The sequence below is a fragment of the Panicum virgatum genome, chromosome 2K (genome assembly GCF_016808335.1).
Source record: "Panicum virgatum strain AP13 chromosome 2K, P.virgatum_v5, whole genome shotgun sequence".
Taxonomy (NCBI): Eukaryota; Viridiplantae; Streptophyta; class Magnoliopsida; order Poales; family Poaceae; genus Panicum; species Panicum virgatum.
This window is the reverse complement of record NC_053137.1, coordinates 38,468,256-38,479,203: the sequence shown is the minus strand read 5'-3', so window position 1 is coordinate 38,479,203 and position 10,948 is coordinate 38,468,256. Positions and strand designations below refer to the sequence as shown.

General features: G+C 42.7%; 1 long non-coding RNA gene across 1 annotated transcript; it reads right to left on the bottom strand.

Annotated features, from left to right (window-relative positions):
- Positions 1 to 8,869: 8,869 nt before the first annotated feature.
- On the bottom strand, positions 8,870 to 10,016 carry LOC120675353. Its single transcript, XR_005675292.1, has 2 exons — positions 9,391 to 10,016; positions 8,870 to 9,323 (listed from the first exon to the last, which is right to left on the bottom strand). It is a non-coding gene; the product is annotated as an uncharacterized LOC120675353 (long non-coding RNA).
- Between the last annotated feature and the right edge of the window lie 932 nt (positions 10,017 to 10,948).

The following is a 10,948-nucleotide window of genomic DNA, read 5'->3' as shown; positions in this document are numbered from 1 at the left end:
ATCTCAGTTTTTTTACTGTTTCTATGATATATCAATCTTTTATGCCTCCGTGACGTGCAAAAAGCCAAAAAAAAAACACAGTTACTGAGCACTGCTGTATATAACAAAAACTTTGTGCCCTACACATTATCTATTATACCTCCCCTCGCAAAAGACCATTATCTATTATACCTCAAAATTAAGAGAAGATGCATAGAATACATTAAGTATTAAGTGCATGGTATTTTTGCTTGAAAAGGTTATTGCTTTAGGAAAAAGAAAATTCATGTTTCATTTTTTCAGATAATAACAAGGTTAACATAACTAAGCACAGTAGTTTAATACCAGATAATAACGTTGCCGCGCCGTTTAGAGTTGGCCACCGTATAGCGCCAGTGCATGGGTGAGCATCGACATATATACGTAAGTGATCAATGTGAGGTTTTATTGACGTGTAACAAATTAACAATGATGCACTTGTATGGAAAGATAGGAGTTTCATAGCAAACATGGGCAGAAACTGGTTGAAAACTAAAATGACTTGGTATACGGAGGTTTTCCATTTTTGAGGGAACATGAATAATATATCTTGGCTTTGGATAAAAGATATAGTAAAATCCTGGAAGCTGTGAAAATTTCGAAAGTGAATTTCGGTGACAAACCTTTTAAACGAGTTTAAATATATTGATATCATAACGTGTAGTCTGCCTCCTGCTCAGAGGCTTGGTTAATCAAGCAAATATGTCAAAAAAAATGACAGTAAAGTGGATCCGAAGAACCATAGGTCGTGGATTGTAAGATAATCCAAATCGTTTTGTTTGTTTTACGGCGGAGTATGGAAAAGAAGCTTCTTCATTAGTGCAAAACAGGCGTAGCGGATTGCTTTGGGTGACCTCACCTTGGGTTCGAGGTCTAAAGCTTGCTTGCTTTGTTAGGTACTAAATGGCAATATCAAATGGGTTTTGTTTGATTTATTGGGGGAGTCGCTGATCGAGAATCCAACGTGCTACTGGTGGCCGCCGGCCGTGGCACCGCTGATGGAAGTGGAGGAGATGAGCGCTGCCGTGATTCTTGTGCATCAGCTCGTCGATGGCCAGCACATTGCCATCCAGTGAGCTTACTGCACCAGCACTCCTAATGGACTCCGGCGTGGTGGTCCAGCAGCCCTGCACGGTTACTCTGCTAGCTGCGATAGGCACCGTCTTTGACAGAGATCCGATGAGTACGAGAGCCCAAGGCTGAGACTATGCTGGCGCTTCTGCTTGATGGTGAGAGAGGCCGCCATCTTGCTCAGCCATCAAATTGAATCCACCTGTTGCTTGTAGCCTCTCCACTGATGGAGATGAGATGGGGAGGACATGAACAATGAGGGAATGATGTGAGATAGCGCTGTTGACTGGAATCATGAAGGGAGGAGAGTGTGGCCGTTTGAGACTCGAGAAGAATCGAGACGCAGTCTGCTCCTATGGGTTGTGTGCTTGATTTCAGCCATAGATGAAAGATCCGACGGTGGAGAAAGAATGACGACGTGGCCCAATCTCCCGCTCGAGCTGATGGGGCAGATTTTGTTAGGTAGAGATTAGATTAGATTATCAGTTAGCACTCTTTCTTTATTAGGTGAGCACGTGAGAGATTTAGATATAGATGGAAAGAATGTTTTTGTTTGTTTGTTTGGTGCTAGAATGTTAGAGATATTTTTCTTTTTAAATTTTGATAATACACATTATCGTTAGAGGCCTTTTATTGATACATGATTCGCAGTGATTTGGTTTCAAGATAAATATTGTTATCTTTTCTAAGAGCACTTTCCTTGCATCAAACAATTATGAAAATATACCCTCATATGTAAGGTGCATGGCAACACTTTTTTTCATAATAGCATATGTTAGTAACTTTTATAATGAATGTTGAGTTATTACTTTAGATTATTTTCATAGTGGCATAGATATAGGTATAGTAATAATTTGAGAAATTTTACAATGATTGAAAAAAATAGAAACCATCCATCTGATAAAATTCTACGGTGGTGAAGGTAGGAAGTACCCAGAAGTATCTAGGGTAAAGTACCTTGTCCTTCCAAAATATTGGATGAAGTACCAAAAATGGTGGGACCAAGTACTGATTTAATTTAATTTTTATAGATCAACAGTCAGAAAAAATTCAATAAAATAAGTACTTGAAAGTATCATGTGGTACTTTACAATCATTGTAAAAGAGCTCAACTTATATATAAATTTGAGGGTTATTTTAGACTATTTTCATAATCATAGAGGTAACACTTAACAAGGACGTACATAGCGCATCCATGGATGAAAGCGAAGTTGGGGCGGGATCAGGGAGCAAAAGTTGTTGTTTTGTGGAGCTGAAGTTCTCCTACAGCATGCATCCAATTCTTTTTTAGGTTACATTTGTCACACGCACTCATGAGCGCTTAATTTGGTGGCCTAGTTTGCCAAGCTAAAGGAAATATTAATTGTTCTTTTCAACTACAATCGACAAACGAATTTGGTTCTATATGAGATGTGGACTGGGGTTGATCAAGACAGCACTAGGCTCTAGGATTTAAGACAGAAAGCTCCATTGCAATATAGAATACCCTGGAAGCTACAATATAAACCATGTAGGCTGACTTAGAGGAGTAGGATTCATTAGCTGTCCATCTCCAAGAGATTCGATCTTCATGCTCATTCAAAGAAACTTGCTGCACCAGATCCAAAAGCAGCACAAATTCAGCCATCTCTTCTATCGTACTCATGCGCCACAACCCCCTAATCCAGGACTGATCTTGCAGCTTTTTCCTTACTTTCTTGTTATTTTTCCAAGCTAGTTTATATAGCCCCGGCGCAATATCCATTGGCGCCCTACCTTCCAGCAAGGAAGACTTCCAAAAATAAGCTTTTCTGCCATCGCCAATGGTGACCACTGCGCTCACTTTGAAGAGTTGACGATCAACTGAATCACACGACACCTCTGTACCAACCCAAGGCCGATCCTGCTCAGCCCATTCCAACCAAAGCCGCCTTTGCCGCAATGCTCTATTGAACAACTCCAAGTCTAGATTGCAAAACCCACCAAAATTTTTGGGGCGGCTTGTTTTGACCCACCGTACCAGGCTGTGGCCCCCATTTGCGTCAGCAATTCCTTTCCACAAGAATCTTCGCCCTGACCTTGTCAATCTTCTTGATTGCCTATTTTTCAAAGCAAAAACCAAAAGGAATTGCACCAGGATGGAAGTTAGAACTGTGTTCACTAAGTGTAGCCTAAAAGGTTTGTTCAAAAGTCTGCCTTTCCAAGTTGGCAATCTTGCCGCCACCTTCTTAATTAACAGTTGCACATCAAGCCTTCCCAGCTTCCTGAAGTGCAAGCGGCAAGCCAAGATACGTGCAGGGAAAGCTCTGGATAGGACAGTTGAAAAATTGCATTATTTCAGGCACATCGAGCCCCTCACATTTGATTGGAAAGCAAGCACTCTTATTGACATTCACCACCAGCTCCAAAGCAAGGCCGAAAGTTGAAAGGAGTTATATTAGTATTTGATCCTGTCATCTCAATGAAGCTGACACCTGGTGGCAAGCTTGGCTGGCTTCACCCCTAAGCTTGGTTGGTGTTGCCAAAGGTATTGAATGGTTCTTATTTGGTATAGTACTGTCTCCAATTGTCCATAATACTTGTTGTTCCAGAGTTGAGCAGAACAACTCGGGAGCTTTAATTAAACTTCATTAGAGCAGGTACATTGCTACACGTCAGCGGTATTATAAGTCATCTCATGCAATGCCACATAGGATTTTTGGTGATGTGGAGGAGGGAGAGCAAGGTGATAGAAAGAGGTGGTTGCCTCGCGAAACAACCATCTCATAGGTTAAAATTTAGGAGTATGAGACTACTTCGCACTATTGTACAAGTTGTTGTTGCCATGCAACTTAAAATATTTTTTTATTTCATCTATAAATCAAGAGATATGGTATAACTATGAGACAACTAGAAAGATAAGATATTGTAGAAGTTGTCTAGTAGGCCGTCTCAAGATTATGTGTCACTGCATGATGACACCAATATACTTGCCCCTTAAAGCGTACACATGTCAGGAAAGAAGTTAGTCAATGAGATGCAATAAGGCAATGTAAGACTGTAAAATAGCCCAAATTTCCATGTCTAAAGATAAAACAACGGTCTTTGAATCAGAGGGAGAAGGGTCCTAGTTATGTGCTACAAGATATGATAGTCTGCATATATAGCTGGTTGTAGTTACATGGGGAAGCATCAGTTAAACTATATGGGCCGGTATTGCAGCACATTTCCATCTCCATCTCTCATCCTACACTGGATGAAAAACACAGATTCCATAACAGAGACATATTTGGCAGGAAAGACACAGATTTCACATAGACGGTTGTATCAGGGAATAGTGTTGAAAACATGACAATTTATTACAAACACCGTTTGATTGATTTAGATAGTATTTGGAAATGGCATATAGAACTTGTAAGTTGCAACTATTTCGTTGCTTATTTTCCACTGTTTCGTAACACTATCTAGAGATTTGGAAAAAATTTGGTAGTTTAAAAAACATAACTTAGTAATTGTTAACACATAATTTCTAACATCAAACAAGAAGACTCTGCATTGTTTTTCTATTACCAAACGAGCTAAGACGTCGCGAAGTCCACCGTGAGCCACAACACCACATCCTTGTACGGATGAAGGTACTTTGGCTGCTGCCTTGAGAAGTGTCCAATGTTTCTGCTTCCCAACTTCCATTTGTGCAACACCTACTGCGCATTCGACATTCGACCGTAATAGTGCCCATATGCTCCAAAGGAATCCAACTTGGTTCCGTTAGAAGTTCCGAGCAGATAATTAAACATGGTCTGGTACGGTGGGATGCAAAAGCCTCAAGGTACTGTTGGAGTCGAATTAATTACTCCACTCTTCAATCTCCCACACAATGGTTTCTATATCATCTTATCTCACAAACACACAATTTGTCTTTATCTCCACACTTGTGCATGGCTTACTCTCTAATAATAAGTGCAATCTAGTACGCCACCTCTAGAGAAATTTGTGCCTTATAATATATTTGAATTGCAAAGTTCCAATCCATATTGAGTTGAACTTAAATGTAAATTGCAAAGTGCCTTATAATGTATTACTGGTATGTGTTCAGATTTGTATAGTCCACAATAATGATTTTTTCATATATTTCTGCAGAAAGAATTGACCCAAACTTGGATTTTGGTAGTCCTGTTTCATATATCCAGAAAATGTGAAACCTACCTTATTGTGACTGGATGGATCAGCTATTTTGTGCTTATTATAAATGTAAGTGATCAGAACTGCCTAACTTCCATCAAAACTGAACATTCCTCTTTAGAAAAAAGAACGCACGCGATTCATGAAAGGGATATGAGAACAAGAACAAGCCCACTAATAAAGAAACCTAATGTAGCAATGTGCGGGAAGTTATTATGGGAAAATAGCTTCTACTTGTGCCAAAGGTACAGCCAATGCAATAACAATAATAAGGAAGGACCTTTTGATTCCAAAGAAAGAGGGACAGAAAAGCTAGCTGGATTATTGGTTCTTGTGCCGTCGGGTCAAGCCAGCACTACTACAGAATAGGCCTTTGTTCCAGATCATTTGTCCCGGTTACCTTTGGGCCCGGGACAAAAGGTGGCTTTTGTCCCGGGTCCAAAGGCTATCCGGGCCAGCGGGGGGGGGGGGGGGGGGACAGGAGCCTTTTGTCCCGGGTGGAGCCACCAACCGGGACAAAGCCTTTTGTCCCGGTTGGTGGCTCCACCCGGGACAAAAGGTCCAACCCTTTTATCCCGGTTGGTAACACCAACTCGGACAAAATGGTGACCCTTTTATCCCGGTTGGTGGTACCAACCCGGACAAAAGGACCCTTTTGTCCCGGTTGGTGTTACCAACCCGGACAAAAGGCCCCTCCACGTGATAGTTCAAAAGGGAGTTATTCTTTACTGAGTCACATGTACTACTTAGGTGAGTTGGCAAGCAGGCCATGTGCTAGGCAATAGGTCTTGGGTTCCAATCCCGCAGGGCGCAAAATTTTTTTAGCGCGAGGAACATTTTGTCCCGGTTCTACCACCTGGGACAAAAACCTCCAGGGCTATTCCGGTTCCAAAACCGGGACAAATAGACCTTTGGAACCGGGACAAATGGGCTATTCCGTAGTAGTGCAGGACAAGTACGCCACATACACTAGTTGTGTCAGTGAGCCATTATATGCTAAACAGCAAAGAAACAGAAGTAGCACTAAACCTAGATCCTTTGCTAAGTGAAAGTTCTGTATTATAAGTACTGAAATTTCTTGATGATTTGCCCTTGGAACACTCGTACGAGACTAGCATCTTCAAGAGATTAGCTAAAAAGACTAGCCAAGTTTACCAATTTAGCTACTCTTTAAAATAGATTTGACAAGAAAATACTATAGTACTCCAGACTCTGTAAAACTAAGAGGCTGGATGGCTAGTGAGATCCAAAAATAGAGTCGTTTACAAAGCTTGTTGGGGACATTTTTTTTCTTTTACCTTTGGAAAATAATTAGGCAAATCTCTCGAAAATGCTCGTAACAAAATCCTGAGGTGTTAACTATTTGGCGCCTTTTGGACGAGCCTGCTACACGTTTCCGACACCCTTTGGTTATTTGGGCTCTTGAAACGTGTCGCAGCCTGCAAGCACGCTACAGAAGTGCTGGCTTATATATAGCACCCTGCAGGGCAAGTGTGCTGACAGCCTAGGTGCCAAAACCTATCCACTGCTTAGGGAAATACTACATACCTGTGTCGCACCATTACGGATGGGGAATTGCTTCGGCCTCTTCAGCCGTGGCACCAAACCTCCCGCTGATGGTCCTGGCGGCGGCCCTCCCGCCGAGGGGGCGGCGCCACCGCCACAAAAGCCTGAGGTTTCTCCCGTCGAAGTTGAGGACGACGACGCGAAGAAGCTGCCGCCAGCGCCGGAGAACAACGGTCTTCCTCGCGTGTCGTCTCGGCCTCCTCCTGACGAGGCTGTCGGTGCAGCAGCAGCAGCGCCAGCGCGCACCACGTCTCGCTCGTAATTGAGATGCGTGTGCGCCATTTGTGTACTGTCGCCATCGTCGTCCATCCTCCTAAGATACCAGAGCGCTGACAGCCGCGTGCTAGGGTGGCTGGAGCGTACCATGATATGGAAATGAACCTTGCTGTCAGCTAGGTTGTGGAGATGTTAGTACTTGTATCAGTGTGTGAAACGGTTCTAGGTAGCTCGTTTTTATGCAGTGTTCATTCTTGCTGTCGTGCAGTTTGCGTGTGCTTGATGTGGGCGGGGATTTTCTGTTTTTTTTTACGAGGAAGATGTTGTCTTAAAGTAGAATAATATGAAAGAAAGATGCCTGTATATATATGAAGGAAAGATGCATGTATATGTATATGTAGGTTGCGCGTCGAGATCTGCGTTGTGATGATCCTGTGAACATTTCCTTTCACACTGTTCGGTTGGTTGTGGCTGGTGGCTGGTGCTGAGTTATTGTGAGAGAAAAGTAGCGGTGGCTGGTGCTGATTTGGTATAAAAGAAAAATACTGCTAGCTGGCCAGCTGATCAACCAGCCGAACAGATTGCTTCTTAGCTAGGGGTATGTGTGTCAAAAACATGTGTGGTGTGAGGGATATGACAATATGATTGATTCCTGTATCTAGAGCCAAGAAAGGATTTCTGTGTTACAAAGATCAAATAATAATTGGTATGATAAAGGATTAACACACCAAAGAGTGTTAATTGCGACATCTTATATATATGCTACTACAATATGCAAATCTTATTACTTAATTTCTTGCAAGTTAATGAAGCAGTGGGGTGGATGCTTAGAAAAAGAACTTATATATGAAGATGTCCAATTTATTTTTGCAACTCCATTTTGGTGTATCTATGCCTCTTGTCCATCGGTAGGCCATGACTAATTAAATGCGGTTTAATGATTAAGCATATATGCATTGCTTGCACCATGCATGATAGCTTGTTACAAAAGAAGAGCATCTATCTCTGAAGGCGACCTCTATCAATTATTTATACTGCGCACCTGGCCTATCCATCTGTAAGATTCTCCACGGAAAATAAATTAAACTCTGTAGTATGCAGGATGCATCAGAGCACTAATGGAATTGTGTCCACCACGGGGGGATTGGGATCAAGATTTTGGTGGATAAGACCATTCTTCTTGTTAAGCTATAATAATGCGATATACGATTAACAATTGTTTATGAGGATTAGGAAAGAGGTGATATATATTGGATGAATCGATCAATTATTCCATTCCCCTGACAAAATTAATTAATTAAACAAATAAAGATGGGAGTTGGAGAAGGTACATGATGGATACACATCACCATAATCCTCATATATATAATGTATTTATTATTACAATCACTTCTAAGATGAGCTCTATTATTATATCAGGAACTTCAATTTATACGTTCGCATCATATTATGGCACGTATAGATAAAATTTATCTGCCCTAAATTCATGTCGCTCATCTTGTATTAATACTTTATATATATATTCTCTATTTAGCATTCAGAGTGCTGAATAACTATTCAATGCGCCTTACCACTCTTACCGCACCAGCACGACCCAGAAAACAGAGGAAGCCACGGAAAATGATTCAATACAACCAGAAAAGTTACACTTTGATCACCTGACCGGAAAATGTTCTTATTAAAAGCGGAAAATATTGATGTGTATTCCTGAATAGATATCAGAAGCTCAACCGTGCAGTAGCATTACATTTTGTTATGAAAAAATTAGTATTAGTGATTAATTTCTATAATAATTAATTAGTTTAGTCATTAGGCAGTTACTTTTATCGAAACACGAAGAGCCATCCCGAAGGGGTCATTCATGAAAGGGCACGTCGCTTCGAGAATAGACACCTTTGCCCTTTTATACATATATAAAAAATGTCTAAACCATCAATCAATACAATCAATCATTCCATTCTACTCTAATTCTAACACTAATTCGAACACGTTATCAGCCACGCATCGCTCTGCACACCGCTGAAGCGAATAGGCGAAGGAAGGATGCCGGAGGATTTGCCAGAGTTCGCTGGTCTCGCTAAGCCTTCTCATCCATCGCTCCGGAGGAGAACTGGAGAAGTTCGCCTGATAATTGCCGCCCTTGCTCTTGAAGGCGCGCGGACTCGCCGGAGACGAGATCACCGACAGCGCTGCCTCCTCTGCAAACACATGGACTGCAGTTCTTGGTCAAGCCTGCAGGCCGCACAGCCATGAATTCGTATATCTCCTCGTTTAATTCAGACTTGGAAAGGAAAACGATGGAAGCAGAGCATCTGGACATACAAATGTCGTAAGCAAATAAGTAAATTTGTTTGTTAAATAAATTCACTGTGTTCTTACCTCCATTCGGCAATGAACGACGCGGCGGCCTGCTTCGGCCTGCCCCCGCGCTCATGGGCGGAGGGCTGGAGGCCATCCCCGCGCGGCGTCCTTGGCCCGGCGCTCGTTGTCGTGGCCCTCGCGACGCCCCCGCCAGCGGCTAGCCAAGCAGAATGAAGCCCTGCGCGACGCAGCAAACCGGCGGCGGCGGCGCATCAGGGCGACAGCCCTCGCTACGGCGCGCACATGGATCGGAGATCCCCTCCGGGCATTGAATCAGGGCCGGCGCACGTGGGGGAGGAGAAGAGAAGGGGCGCCGGCGGCGGCTCTTCACAGCGGCGCACATCACAGGCGACGGCGCGCATAGGAGGCCGCGCCGGCAGCGGTGCTCCATGGCTTGGCGGAGGACGCTCGCCGTCGATTCAAGGGCCGGCGGCCATCAGGCCAAGGGGCGGCGGCGGCACACTGAAGGGGCGGCTCGGGCCAAGAGGCAGGCGGCGGTGGTCTGCAGGGGAGGCGTCGGTTCGGGTGGAACCCTAACCGCCCTCCCCACTCCCTTTAGCCAGGCCGTCTGGGCCGCCTGGGCCGACCGAGCCAGGCCACAACGGGCCAGTTGCGGCCGCCCGCCCGCAAGCCGAGCCGAGCCCATTGCAGGCCGACTCACAGGCCGGCTCGTAGACCCAGCCGAGCCGTTTGCAAGCCGGGCCGCCAAGCAGGCCGCACAAACCAGCCGCAAGCAGACTTTTTCTCCTCTGCATATTGGACAAAGAGCCTCTAATTTCAATATATTTACATGTTTTAGTTTATTCAATTCTGCATATTTAAATTTGAGGCCCTCTAATTTCAATATATTGCATTTATAATTGATGATACAAATGTTTGTTTTAGACCTTGTGTTTAAATGCCTCATGATGCAAATTATTTATATAGATTAAATAGATTTTTGAGACCTACAAGTCTTTCGAAATTGCATCATAATACATTATATTGCAGAGATTTTTAATGTTCATAATACATTAATTTGTGTATGTTGGTGCCCCCAAACCATATTTGCACCACATACTTGTTAAATTTGCTAGTTTACATTGTTGTAATATAACAAAGTTCTCATTGGATAAAAGACTTTAATCCATCTAGGATTAAAATATGCAATATAAATATCTTGATTATTTTGGTTATAAACACAAGGTAATGGAGTCTATGGCATTGGTTGCGTTTAATTTCTTATGAATTATCCTGACTTGAGACCATGCCATAGCAGTGATCTAATCACCAATTACGGAGAGGTCTATATCTTGTTTCTACGAAACTTGATGATTACCTACACTATATTTTTTTCAAAATAATGGTTTTGGATTGTGGTAAATGATCTTCATCGAAATTATGATTACCATTTTTCATCATATTATTTTTTTCTACTACACAAGATAGTAGAGTCCTAAGCAAAGGCTGCGTTTAATTTCTTGTGAATTATTCTGCCCAGACACCATGCTTAGGCAACAATTTAGATTGTCTACTATAAAGATCTACTCTATGTTTCCGACATAAAGATTATTTGTCTTGTGTATACCAAAATTTA